Genomic DNA, 10,809 nt, shown 5'->3' with positions numbered 1-10,809 from the left:
ACATCATGTATATAGGGATCATTACACATCCTGTATATAGGGTTCATTACACATCCTGTATATAGGGATCGTTACACATCCCGTATATAGGGATCATTACACATCCTGTATATAGGGTATCATTACACATCCTGTATATAGGGATCATTACACATCCTGTATATATGGGGATCATTACACATCCTGTATATAGGGATCATTACACATCCTGTATATAGGGATCATTACACATCCTGTATATATGGGGATCATTACACATCCTGTATATAGGGATCATTACACATCCTGTATATAGGGGATCATTACACATCCTGTATATAGGGGATCATTACACATCCTGTATATAGGGATCATTACATATCCTGTATATAGGGGATCATTACATATCCTGTATATAGGGATCATTACACATCTTGTATATAGGGGATCATTACACATCCTGTATATATGGGGATCATTACACATCCTGTATATAGGGATCATTACACATCCTGTATATAGGGATCATTACACACCCTGTATATAGGGATCATTACATATCCTGTATATAGGGATCATTACACATCCTGTATATAGGGATCATTACACATCCTGTATATAGGGGATCATTACACACCCTGTATATAGGGATCATTACACATCCTGTATATAGGGATCATTACACATCCTGTATATAGGGATCATTGTGGAGTCCCAGGACCCGGTCACTTTGCTGTGATAACTCCATATATCCCGGGATTTGGCGGATGACTCTGTCTCCTCTTCAGTGTTTCCTCCTTCTATTATGAGATCCTCTGCGCTGAGATTTAGCGTCTGACTCTGGAGCCAAATATAGAAGCTTCTGTACATGTTGTGTATGAGGAGCCGCGTCTCCCGGCAATCATCCTGTCAATCACCGGTGACACTAAGACAAGTCCCCGGGCCCCAAATCATCTGTGACATCACATGAGATAAAAACCAGGAAAACTTTCTTCTTCTTTTCTGACAAGTCTGAAACATAAAATATGGAGCATCTGCCGCACCAATCCAGGCGGGAATATGAGGATTTGTTTCATCATATAAAGGGAACATCTCACTGGACCATAACACCTGGGCCGGTCACATGGGCAATGGCTTTATGACCCTACATATATCACAGTCCTGCTGCTACTAACAACACACACAAAGGCATAGTTACACATCTGTCCAGGAGATATACATAACACTAGCTGCAGAGAGCACAGAGCACAGCAGTGTGAGGTCTGATTAGACATCTCTCCAGGGACAATACATAACACTGGCTGCAGAGAGCACAGAGCACAGCAGTGTGAGGTCTGATTACACATCTCTCCAGGGACAATACATAACACTGGCTGCAGAGAGCACAGAGCACAGCAGTGTGAGGTCTGATTACACATCTCTCCAGGGACAATACATAACACTGGCTGCAGAGAGCACAGAGCACAGCAGTGTGAGGTCTGATTACTCATCTCTCCAGGGACAATACATAACACTGGCTGCAGAGAGCACATGCACTTTAAGGGACTACAATCCTAGAATATATCCATACATCCAGCACTGGGCATACCTGGGCAAGTGGGAACCAGAGCTACTGGGGGGCCCACATAAGTCTGTACTTAAGAAATCCATGGGCGTTGAGAGGATGTATCTAATGAATCTATAGGGTGTGAGGGGGACATATAAAAAAAGAACTATGAGGTACAATCCTGGACTATAAATCTATTTATTACAGTCCTGCGTCTACTAAAAACACACACCAAGGTATAATGACACATCTCTCCGGGGACAATACACAACACTAGCTGCAGAGAGCACAGAGCACAGCAGTGTGAAGAAAGTTCCCCAGTGCACTTGGAGAAGGTACAATCCTGGAATATAAATCCATATATCACAGTCCTCCTGCTACTAACAACATACACCAAGGTCTGATTACACATCTCTCCAGGGACGATACATAACACTGGCTGCAGAGAGCACAGAGCACAGCAGTGTGAGGTCCAATTACACATCTCTCCAGGGACAATACATAACACCGGCTACAGAGAGCACAGAGCACAGCAGTGTGAGGTCTGATTACACATCTCTCCAGGGACAATACATAACACTGGCTGCAGAGAGCACAGAGAACAGCAGTGTGAGGTCTGATTACACATCTCTCCAGGGACAATACATAACACTGGCTGCAGAGAGCACAGAGCACAGCAGTGTGAGGTCTGATTACACATCTCTCCAGGGACAATACATAATACTGGCTGCAGAGAGCACAGAGCACAGCAGTGTGAGGTCCAATTACACATCTCTCCAAGGACAATACATAACACTGGCTGCAGAGAGCACAGAGCACAGCAGTGTGAGGTCTGATTACACATCTCTCCAGGGACAATACATAACACTGGCTGCAGAGAGCACAGAGCACAGCAGTGTGAGGTCCAATTACACATCTCTCCAGGGACAATACATAACACTGGCTGCAGAGAGCACAGAGCACAGCAGTGTGAGGTCCAATTACACATCTCTCCAAGGACAATACATAACACTGGCTGTATTCTGTATGGTGACATTTGCTGATGATTTCCCTTTAAACATTCCTACTTTTCATGGATATTTGGAGACAGATTTGCCATTCCGGATCCTGTAGATGCTGGGTGACAGCTGTGGTAATGGTGATGCCCCCGCTTAGTATAGGGCAGTGTGAATAGCGGTGTATATACCGTAGCGTTGTGTGACATGTCATAGAAGCGTCCCCGGGGGCAGAACATGTGCAGCGTCTTACAGGACAAGGAATACAATGTCCCAGCGCGTCCGGATCAGCATCCATTATCCTGCGCACATTGTGAGCTCGCGCTCCGGCAGAGATGAGCAATTTTCCATTCTGTGTCCATGAAGAATGACAGTCGGAGGGCGATACGGCCGTAGCTTCAGGGAGCGAGATTTCCAAGGCGGAAAATTGCAGGGAAGGTGTCAGCGAGGTTAGAAATTGTTTTTGTTAGTAACCGCGAGGCGAGATTTAGACGTCTTTACAAACTCGGAGAAGACTTAATGAATTGAGATCAGGGGCCGAAATATGCAGCAGGTGAAGGCGCGGAGGATCCGGGGGAAGAAAATGGCGCAGGATATTATGGAAAAACACTCCGCTTACTTGTATCATTAAGAAAACTGTTCTCAGAATTGCCAAATAATCCCGTCATATAGTGACAAGATAATACTGCCACATACAGTCTACAACATATAGAAATAATACCTCCATATACAGCCAATATAATGCTGCATTATAGCCAGGATAATACTGCTATATACAGTCTACAATGTATACAAGTAATACCTCCATATACAGCCAACATAATGCAGCATTATAGAGCCAGGACAATACTGCTATATACAGTCTACAATGTATACAAATAATACCTCCATATACAGCCAACATAATGCTGCATTATAGCCAGGATAATACTGCTATATACAGTCTACAATGCATACAAATAATAGCTCCATATACAGCCAACATAATGCAGCATTATAGCCAGGATAATACTGCTATATACAGTCTACAATGTATACAAATAATACCTCCATATACAGCCAACATAATGCTGCATTATAGCCAGGATAATACTGCTATATACAGTCTACAATGCATACAAATAATAGCTCCATATACAGCCAACATAATGCAGCATTATAGCCAGGATAATACTGCTATATACAGTCTACAATGTATACAAATAATACCTCCATATACAGCCAACATAATGCAGAATTATACAGCCAGGACAATACTGCTATATACAGTCTACAATGTATACAAATAATAGCTCCATATACAGCCAACATAATGCAGCATTATAGCCAGGATAATACTGCTATATACAGTCTACAAAGTACCACAGTATATAAATAATACCTCCATATACAGCCAACATAATGCAGCATTATAGAGCCAGGACAATACTGCTATATACAGTCTACAATGTATACAAATAATAGCTCCATATACAGCCAACATAATGCAGCATTATAGCCAGGATAATACTGCTATATACAGTCTACAATGTATACAAATAATAGCTCCATATACAGCCAACATAATGCAGCATTATAGCCAGGATAATACTGCTATATACAGTCTACAATGTATACAAATAATACCGCCATATACAGCCAACATAATGCAGCATTATAGAGTCAGGATAATACTGCTATATACAGTCTACAATGTATACAAATAATAGCTCCATATACAGCCAACATAATGCAGCATTATAGCCAGGATAATACTGCTATATACAGTCTACAATGTATACAAATAATAGCTCCATATACAGCCAACATAATGCAGCATTATAGAGCCGGGACAATACTGCTATATACAGTCTACAAAGTACCACAGTATATAAATAATACCTCCATATACAGCCAACATAATGCAGCATTATAGCCAGGACAATACTGCTACATACAGTCTACAATGTATACAAATAATACCGCCATATACAGCCAACATAATGCAGCATTATAGAGTCAGGATAATACTGCTATATACAGTCTACAATGTATACAAATAATAGCTCCATATACAGCCAATATAATGCAGCATTAAAGAGCCAGGACAATACTGCTATATACAGTCTACATTGTATACAAATAATACCTCCATATACAACCGATATAATGCAGCATTATAGAGCCGGAACAATACTGCTATACATAATGGGGCAGATTTACTTACCCGGTCCATTCGCGATCCAGCGGCGCGTTCTCTGCGGTGGATTTGGGTCCGGCCGGGATATATTAAGGTAGTTCCTTCGACGTCCACCGGGTGGCACTGTTGCGCTGAAGAGCATCAGAACGCACTGGAGTTCACCGGCTCGGGCTGAGTGAAGGTAAGTGCAATTTTCACAACACATTTTTTTTTTAAATGCGGCGTTTTTTCCGAATCCGTTGGGTTTTCGTTCAGCCACGCCCCCCGATTTCCGTCGCATGCATGCGCCACAATCCGATCGCGTGCGCCAAAATCCCGGGGCAATTCAGGGAAAATCGGCGCAAATCAGAAATATTCGGGTAACACGTTGGGAAAACGCGAATCAGGCCCTTAGTAAATAAATCCCAGTCTGTGTAATATTTCCATAAAATACATGTAGGAATCTATTTGCAGAGCCAAATTAAAACTACCATATTGTGTAATATATGAATCATTTCTATTTAAAGCCCTTAAATACCAACACATGGGTCAAGACAACACTGCTATATACAGTCTATATAATACCCCCATATAGATGGCAAATAATGTATAATACACACATTACACCTCTTTTATTATTATTATTTCTTATTGCATTATAGTTTCAATAAAATACTGACATATACACTCTACAGAATACCACTATATCACAGCCAAGGACAAGGACAAACTACTTATAATACCTCACTAATGCCATATACACACTACATAATATTACTATTTCACAGCCTTGAAAAGAAAATTTACAAAAAGTACCTTGCTAAAGTGCAAAAAACAACTGTATTATGTACAAAGATAATACTGCCATGTACAAATATATATAAACAATGTATCCTAATACCACCACCGGTCATACGCCACATATACCAGTATTTTTCGGCCTATAAGGCGCACCAAAAATCCTTTAATTTTCTCAGAAATCAAAGGAGCGCCTTATAGGCCAGTGCGCCTTATATATGAACTTACCATATTTTTCGGACTATAAGGCGCACAAAAAATCCTTTGATTTTCTCAGAAATCAAAGGAGCGCCTTATAGGCCAGTGCGCCTTATATATGAACTTACCGTATTTTTCGGCCTATAAGGCGCACCAAAAATCCTTTAATTTTCTCAGAAATCAAAGGTGCGCCTTATAGTCTAGTGCGCCTTATATATGAACCCTACTTACAGACAACAGCTGCCTTGAACTGTGCACAGGTCTGCCACCTGCTGGTCATTCATCCTTATAATCAGGTGCGCCTTACACTCCGGTGCGCCTTATATATGAACCTAGACGTTTTAGCAAGAGTTTATTGTTGGTGCGCCTTATACTCCGAAAAATACTGTAATAGTCAAATAATACTGCATCATTATGTCAGGATAACACTGCCATATGCAGTAGACAAGTTATCCACAAATATGTTCAATGTGCACATAATACCGAAGCCAATATAATACAGCCTTATAGTGCCAAAATAATACTGCCATGTACAGTCTACATAATAGCGGCTTATAATGGAAAAGTTATGCATAATATATAAATTATACCCCCTTAACGTGCACATATAATACCGCCATATAATGGCCACATACATGAGACCAGTATTTTATGGACTCATAATCAGCGTGTGCAATATCCCCCACCGAAACCCAGAATACCGGAATGGCTGGCGGTTGCGGCCTAGGCACGCTGCGGTCACAGTGCTTGGTATGGGGACCAGAGGGCTGTCCTACAGCCGGGCAGGTCTCCAGCAGGTGGTGAGTGCAAGAGAAACTGGTTCCTGGGTGATGGATGGGGAGCCCGTGGTGGTAACAGCTGTATCCAGGGATCAGATAGAGGCAACGTTGTGCAGATCAACTTACAGTTTTTGATTGAACAACAGGTAGCGGGCAACAGGCCTAAACAGTAAAAAAGCAGATTTGGATTCTGGTACTGGAGTGGTCATGGAGAGAGGTCCGCAGGAATAATGCACCAGCCTGGTAGTAGATGCAGGCTGGGAGAATTGAGATAATTGAAACTGTGGAAGCTGCAGCTCTGGATTAGAGTCTCCTGACTCAGTTCCTAGGATTGGTTTGTGTGGTAGCACTGAAGGTGTGCTCCGCACTGACTCTGTTCACTCCATGTGCTAAGAGACCTGTGCTCCCCCTGCACAGGGGTTTTATACTCCCCCTGGTCAGGTGGTATCACATCTCCAATCACACTCCAATTTACAATACAGCCACATAATTGAATAACATTTTAAACCCATTTAACTATTGCCTTTCCAGGCAGAGGCTACAGCTGCTGATTACCAGAGATCTCCCTGCATTATGCCTTGGGTGAGTGGCGCAGGCTCACCAGATGGATCCTGACATGTAGAGGGCCTGTAACCTGGGCCTGTGTATTCGTAACTACCCTCTTGCCTATACATTGGCAGGGGTGTTGCAATATGGCTTCCAGATGGTCCATGCACACTACAGCATGTAGGGGTGCAGGTGGTAAAGCGCAATTTGGGGTAAGAGCCGCCTATGTGAAGTGAAGTGGAGACAAACCACCCACGTTCCTGGCTACATACACCGGGGTTGGTGTCGGACTGGGTACATAAAAAATGAGGGCTGTACAATTGGTAGCTAACGCCCTTAAACCAACTCATTGCTACGGGAAAAGGTGTAATGTCCTGTAATCCACTCCTTGCACAAAAGCCTGAAAATTTGTCCAAAGACACATCACCTAGGTATGTATAGGGTACGTATAGTACATACGGTATACCTGCCGTCTGATGGTCTTACCCTAGTGTATGATGTCTAAGATGTCTGAGTTACAGAGGCCACACAATTACTGAGCTCAGGTTTTAGGCGTAAGCCTGCAGTCAGGATTTGACAAAGACAAAAGAAGGTCCGACACAGTCTTGCCTACATAGTTGCAAAGCCTAAAGAAGAGGGTAAATGCAGACTGACTTATAGTATTCATACTATAGTTGTGCAAAAACAGTAATCACATTTGCTTTAACAGTCCAATGGGTACACAGCTTAAAACTTTACATAACGTTGTCAGGCTTAGAGGTTGTAGATCCTGTGGACCACTGCGGAGGATGACACAAGATACAACCTGGGACCGGAGTGTAAGTGGCACCCGGTTTTCACCAGAGCCCGCCGCAAAGTGGGTTGGACTTGTTGCGGCGTGGTACCACCAGGTCGTTTCACAGGTGTGACTGTGGCAGCCAAGGTCGAGGTACAGAAACGGCAGGCAATCTCATAGTCGGGGACAGGCAGGAGGTCAGGACAGGCAGCACAGGATCGTAGTCAGAGACGTAGCAAACGGTCAAGGCAGGAGGCAAAGGAGCGAAGTCAGAAACGAAACCGGGGTCACAACGGGAATTCACAGAAACAGCACACAGCATAGACAAAGCTTTCTCTAGGGCTCTAGGCACAAAGATCCGTCAGGGGTCACAGGAAGAGGCAGGGTTAAATAGTTACCAAGAAATGGCCAGCGCCACTTAGTGGCGTGCTGGCTCTTTAAATCTGCAGAAGCCGGTGTGTGCGCACCCTAGGCATCTGGAACGCGCATGCACAGCTGAAGATGGTGACAGATGTGAGGACCTCAGGGACAACTGATACTCCTGCATGTATGCAGGAGCCTTCCTTCTTGTCTCCTGTTGAGACCCCCGGAGTACTTGTTGGAAAAAAATCACATTCTTGTCGTCATCGTCCTCTGGATCAAGCAATGGCAACGGCGTCGGCTTGCAGGCAACACAAAACAACCCGACAGTTGTCGGACAAACCACGGAATTTAAAAACCAAATTGTGTCGCAAGATCAGCACCGGAAAGAAGAAGGTGAACTCTGGCGGACCTCAGCAGGGGAAGCGACACATGCAGGAAATTTGACCACGATCTTACTGAATCGCGTCAGCTCTGAATCCTCGTCGGACATTCTGGATCAGCGGCGTCAACGGGACGGGTAAGTAAATGTGCCCCAATGTCGGGTTTCATGATCACCCAGTAGAAGCGCTTCAGGAGAATAGCTTCAGTCTTATGAGAGCCAAAGTGTCCGGACTGGTCATAATACATATCCAGAACTATCTCGGCATCCAACCTGGGGATCACGATCTGGTACAGTCAGTCATGGGTGATGGGATCCAGAGTTCTCCACTTTAGCAGGCCCTGATGCATACTCAGATTCTTCCTCTGGCATCACAGTTGGGACAATTCCCTGTTAGCCCTTTGTTGACAGATTCTGTCAGCCACTCGCCCACTAGAGAGATAGTGTATCAATTCTCCTATGGCGTGGCTATCAGCCTAAAGACTCATTCAGTGGTCCTTCTCTGTGTGTGGCACAGATTATTCTTGTTGCGAAGCAGGTGCTGCTTCAGAGGGCAAGGAGTAAACTCTCTGGGCATCTAGACACACAAAACGGGCATAGAACTCCGGCATCTCGGCATCTTCCCACTGATCTTCCATGGAGGGTCAGAGCATCGGCGTTGTCATTGGTCTTGCCGGCCAGAAACTTGATGGTGAAGTTAAAGTTGGCCAGTGTGAAGGCCCACCGCTGCTCCAGTGCTCCAAGCCAGGTTGAATGAGCTGTAATTCTGGTTGTTCTGTTCCAGTTCTCGGAGGGAACGACTGGTATAGGCTATGACCCTTTCAGTTCCTTTCTGGAGCTGGGATAATACTTCCTGGCATTGGTGTGAGTATAAAGAGTAGATTATAATCTGGATATCCTAGCACCAGAGGCTCAGTCAGCTTTTGCTTCAGCATCTGGAATGCAGCTTCTCGTTCTATTGTCCAGTCGATGGGCGCTCGGGACCATAGGCCATCTTTTGGAAGTCCATTTATAAGTTCTTGCATGGGTGCCACCGGCTGGGAAAACCTGAGATAAACCGCCTGTAGTAGCTGGCAAATCCCAGGATGGTAGACAGGGTAGGCCAGTCGTGGACAGCTGCAACCTTCTATGGATCTGGCTCAATTCCGTCAGTGCTCACCACTTGGACGGCTTAACCTTCAACCCATGCTGGGTCATGATTTGGAAAATTTCAGCCAGATGTTGGAGGGGATCCTCATAGGTCTTGGAGTAGATGATGATATCGTTCAAGTACAGTAGGAGGGTCTCGAAGTTTCAATGTCTGAAACATCTCTCCATTAACTGCTGCAACATGCATTGCAAAGTGCATGTTGTTGAACTCAAACAGGCGCATTGGGGTGCTGAAGGCCATCTTCTCCCTACTTGCCAGTAGCCATTGGTCAGATCAAGGGTGGAGAAGAAGGCAGACAACTTTAAGGCTGCAAGGGCTTCCTCAATTCGAGGCAGCGGATAGGCGTCCTTGTGAGTGATATTGTTGATCTTCCAATAGTCAACCCAGAAGCTAAGGGTTCCATCCTTCTTCCTCACAAGGAGGCCCACAGGGTGTGACTCTCCCGGATTACATTGGTTGTCTTTATCTCTTGCACCAGCTTCTTCACCTCTTGGTAACGGGCTGGAGGAGTTGTCCCATACATCTCCTTGATAGGAGGATATGATGGAGTTTGGATGGTATGCTGGATCAGGGTAGTCTGCCCGAAGTCCAGTAGGTGTTTGCTGAAGACCTGGTGGCACTTAGTGATGACTTCCAGGACACCTTGTACTTGGTCTGCAGGAGTGATATCATCGTCTCCAATATTGAGCTCAAGCCACCATGATTGCTCGGCAGGCTCACCTTCAGGCTCACCTTAACCTCCAACTGTTGATAGGCAGACAGGGAGGTTTCCACTAGCTCCTCAGGGTGGACGTTGAAGGGGGTGGCTACGGCTTGGTATCTTCTTAGATCCACTGGGAAGACATTTAGCAGTCTGATGGGTACTTGTCCTCGAGATACTGTGACTAGGCTCCTAGCTGCCAGAATGGGTAGGTCTTCATCGGCTGGTAGAGGTTCTACCATGAACTGGTAGACTTGACCTTGAACACCCATGCAGGCTCGGCGCCATACTAACGTCTCAGTCCCAGGTTAAAGGCGGACAGGTTGAGAATCTTTGATCTGGAGTCTTCAAATTTCTCCGCCAGGGCCGACAAACTTCTGCTGCGCTGCCTGGACTTGCATGGTCTCTTGAATCACCTTCTGAGAATCACTTGCCCTCGTTGA

This window comes from Engystomops pustulosus, chromosome 8 (genome assembly GCF_040894005.1).
Source record: "Engystomops pustulosus chromosome 8, aEngPut4.maternal, whole genome shotgun sequence".
NCBI lineage: Eukaryota > Metazoa > Chordata > Amphibia > Anura > Leptodactylidae > Engystomops > Engystomops pustulosus.
Note: the sequence above shows the minus strand (reverse complement) of the source record.